Raw genomic sequence first — 4,739 nt, forward strand, 5'->3', positions numbered from 1 at the left:
ATCAAGTCATTTCTAATTCATAGTGACCCTCTGTACAACAGAACGAAACATTGCCTAGTCCTGCACCATCCACACAATCACTCCTATGCTTGAGCCTGTTGTTTTTTATATCACCATTAGTTTAGATTCTCTGGTCCTTGAAGTTCTCATCTGTGCTTTAGATTAACTGTGCTATTTGAATTTATATAGTTAATTCTTTATAAGAGGGCAGTGCTTAAGGCAAGCATTCTTTACTAATTGAGCTAAATTGTAGTTTAATTTAATGATGGCTTCTTAGGATAGCTTTGGTTTAAGATTTAAAGATTCTTTGCAGGCAATAGATTCAGGAGTCCCCTCAGTGTCAATGAATCTAGTAAGTATGGTTTCCATATGATCTGGCTTATCTTTTCCCTGCCTGAACCACCCATTTCATTTCAAACACATTTCTTACCTTTGTGCTTTTGTTTCTGTTATTTGACCTCATTTCCTCATGTTTTAAGATCAACTCAAATCCAACTGTTATACCTGATTCATTTCCTCGCTAGGCTAGGGTTTCAACAACAGCACTATGGACATTTTGGACCAGATACATCGTTGTTGTGGGAGCCTGTCTGTGCAATCTAAGATGTTTAGCAGCATTCCTGGCTTCCACCCCCTAGATGCCAGTGGCACCCACTGCATTCCCTGTCATGAAAAAAAGTAAAAATCTACAAACATTGCAAAATGCCCCCTGAGGAAAAAAAGTAATTCCCAGTTGAGAACCACTGCTCTGCCACTGTAACTTCCATTCTTTTCCAAACTCTGACAACACTTTTTGTCTTTACCAAATTATTTAGCATTAAAGATAGCTATAGCTTGTCTTATGTTCTTTACTATTGGAGAATGCCACATAGTAGTTGCAAAAGGGGCAAGGAGGTGGCATCTTTTGACCTCCTCTAACTATACAAGAGAAGGACAGGAGGAGGACAGAATCGCTATCAGCAGCCTAAGGCCTATTCCTGCAAGGCCAGACATACCGCCTCCCTCCAACTCTTTCACCAACCCTGACACCAACCGTTCTTCCTGCAGCACCCGCCACCTGTCTGCTGGGTTTGATAATTCACTGCAGTGGCCATACAGAACTCACAGATTATGGGGTTTATTAGGGAAGCAGCAGGCTACAGTTCAAGTTCAGAAACATGCTCAGTCTCTTGCAGCTGGACATCTCAGCAGCTGGCAGTCTCTCTTAGTCTCTCATCCTTCGTGTCTCTGTCAGCAGCGCATGTCTCCTGTGTGTCTCATGTCTCTCTCTGCAAGTGTGTCTCTCTTAGTACGTCTTTCAGCAGTGAGATTCTCTCAGCAGTGGGTCTCTCTCAGCTGGCAGTCAGAGAGACTCTGCCTCTAGGAGGGCTCCTTTTGAACTTGGCAGAGTGGCCAAACTAACCAATCCTAACATCAGAATTCTGTACACCTTAGAGAGAGCAAACTTCCCATAAGATTGCATCCTACTGTTCAACAGAAATATACCAGGTGGCTAACTTTAATAGTCAGCTACTCAGATGCTCATGGCAAAGTGAGAGTTACAAAGATTATGGTTAGAAAAACCATACCACGTAATTTACTGCACCACCATGTTGTTGTTGTTGTTGTTTTGCCGTCGAGTCGGCCCCGACTCATAGCGACCCCGCCTTGGGTTTCTGAGGCAGTATCACTACGGAAGTAGGATTGCCCAACCTTCCTTCCGAGGAGTGGCTGGTGGGTTTGAACCGCCAGCCGTCTGGTTAGCAGGCAAGTGTCTTAGTGCTTAATAATTAATACTTGTTGAATTAAAAATAAGTAAGTTGCACTTGCTCAGGCCATTATTATAAAGCTCTTTTAGCTTTACCAATAGGTGTCCAAAGAGGCACCCCACTCTGCCAGCACGTTTCCTGTTTCAAAGCACTCAACTTTCTTAATCCTTGGGCCCGAAAGCCCAGTGTTTTGTCTCATACCTGTCTCTTGGTTTTGCTGCTTCTGCTGCTGCCTTCTGTTTGCCATCTCTGCACATGGATCACAGGTCCAAGTGATGTGCTTCACTCCTGGCTCTTCTCGCTTGATGATAGTAAGATCCTCCTTTCCACTTCTGGGATAGGTCATTTTAAGCCTAGTGGAATGACAAAACTGACCAAGTCCATGTTAAGGTTCCATATATCTTATTTGCATGGTCATACCCCTGCAAGGGTGTTATGTACCTTATTACATTATTAGTAAGCTATCCAATCCTCTTGGTAGGCCATAACCACCTCACATTTGCGTATTTCCACTCAGTCATCTGGTGGGAGTCACAAAGACCATGACTAACGCACTGCCATCGAGTTTGATCCAACTCATGGCGACCCCTCCTTGGGTTTCCGAGGCAGTATTGCTGAGGAAGTAGGTTGCCCAGCCTTTCTTCCGAGGAGTGGCTGGTCTGGTTAGCAGTCAAATGCTTTAGGCACTACGCCACCAGAGCTCCCTAAATAATAACCCAGTTTGTTTCCACCGTGCTTGAAGAGCCATATTAATTAATTCACTGTATCACACTTGTACAAACCTGGCATTCTAACTCACTATTGGAATTGAGTATGCATCATGTACCTCAAATTCAGCATGTTAAAACCATGCTCAAGCTTTTCTCCACAAGTATGCTTTTCTTCTTGTATCACGCAGGTCAAGAAGTAGAGAGTCAGTATTCTTTACTCCTCTAGTTGCAATATTCTGCATTCTAAACGACAAACATACAGTGTCTGCTCTGCGTTAAAGGAGCCTTGGTGGTGCAGTGGTTAAGCAGTCAGCTGATAACCAAAAGGTTGACAGTTCAAACGTCCCAGCCGCTCTGCAAGAGAAAAGACCTGGCAATCAGTTCCCATAAAGATTACAGCCTTGGGAATCCTATGGAGCAGTTCTACTCTGTCCTGTAGGGTTGCTATGAGTCAGAATGGACTCAGTGGCAGTGGGTTTGGTTTAATACACTAGCCTCTTGTTTTCTATGCTCAAGTCTGTGCCAGTTAGTCATTTTCTAGACTGCTGACAGTAATATTTCTAAAATATAAATATAATCATATGACTCATCTGATGAAAATATTTCAACAAATCTCTACAGGTTTCATGTCATTTGAACTTTGCATTATAGCATGTAAGCCCTTTTTGCTTTTGACTCCTTTATACCTCCCCAGCCTTACCTTCCATCACTTTCCTAATGGCATATTTTACTCCTTATTGGTTTTGCACTACTAATGTGGTTCCTCTGGCCTGACATAGCCTTCTCTTCATTAATCCTCATTAGGCTTTTTTTTTTTTTTTATTTTTTAAGGAGATGATGTATATAATCACTTAGTACAGTACTTGACATATAGTAAGCAGTGGATACATCTTAATTCCTTTTATAATAAAGTTAGAAATAGATGTAGTATCTTTGGGACCTACTCAAAATCTAGGGGGTATAATGAGTTACTGTGAAAACTTACTCAGCAGGGATATGTAAAAATTCTGAATGTAGGTATATTAAGGTCTGATAGGTGCTGGATTATTAAGAAGTGCCACTCTGTTTTTTCTCTTCCTATTTTACCTGTCCTGAAAGCTGTTCTTTTTAATGCTTTTTAGGTTATCATTTCTATTTTCTTTTTTGAGATACTTGCACGTTGTTCCTTTGATGCCTACTTCTCTTTCTGTTTAGAAGAGCTTCAGATTGCTTTTTATTATTGAAGATATAATTTCTAATAATCAAGAGAGACAGGGACATTTGATAAGACCTTTTTGAAGGATTGGCTTCCATAATCTCAAAAAGAGGATAATTGCTTTTCTCAATGGCTATTCTTTTCTTTTTCTTTTTTTGTATATTTTAAGGCTGACCTCCCCCTTGTTGTATATTGCCTTCCCCTTCACCCAAGTTAATATGTTAATATTAAAAATAAATATTCTTTGATGGTTTCCAGGGCTGGGAGAAGAAAGGAGGGTAAGTCACTAACTAGAAGGTAGACACTTATCAATGGCCATTCTTAAGACACTGTTTATCTCCAGGCTGAATGAATCTCTAGTCCTTCCCCTACAGCCTGAACATGATGAACAGTCATCCTGTCAGCATTTTTTAGCTCCCTGTTGACAATCATAAATCTTGCAAAAATTGAAAGTAGGTGCTTACCAGAAAATTATCCAATCCAGGGAGAAGACTCTAGAAATTCAAATGAGATTCTGTGTGTGATTTGCTGTTGGTGGTGTTAGGTGCAGTGGAGTCTCCTATGAATATTGAAACAACAGCTATTGAACAACGTGTTGCCTAATCCTGTGCCTTCTTCAGTCACTACTGTGTTTGAACCCATTGTTGCAGCCCTATGTCATTGAAGATCTTCTTTTTCACTAACCCTCTACTTAGCCAAGCTTGATGTCTTTCTCCAGCAATTGGCCCCTTCTGATCACATGTCCAAAATAAGTAATAGGAGACCTCACCATCCTCGCTTCTAAGGAATATTCTTTTTGGCTGTACTCCCTCCAAGACAGATTTGTTTGTTGGTTCTGGCAGCTCTTGGTATATTCGGCATTCGGTATAAGAATTGATGCGTCTGTTCTTTGGTCTTCTCTTACTATCATTGTCCAGTTTTTTGCATGCAAAGGGGATGATTGAAAATACCATGGCTTGGGTCAGGTGCACCTTAGTCTTCAAAGTAGCATTTTTGCTTCTTAACATTTTAAAGAGATCTTTTGCAGCAGATTTGTGGTTACGGCAGCACAAATTTCTCAGTCTCTCTCTCTTTTTTTTTTTTTTT

Source organism: Orycteropus afer, unplaced genomic scaffold, assembly GCF_000298275.1.
Source record: "Orycteropus afer afer isolate SDZICR_OR568_19922 unplaced genomic scaffold, OryAfe1.0 scaffold00035, whole genome shotgun sequence".
NCBI lineage: Eukaryota > Metazoa > Chordata > Mammalia > Tubulidentata > Orycteropodidae > Orycteropus > Orycteropus afer.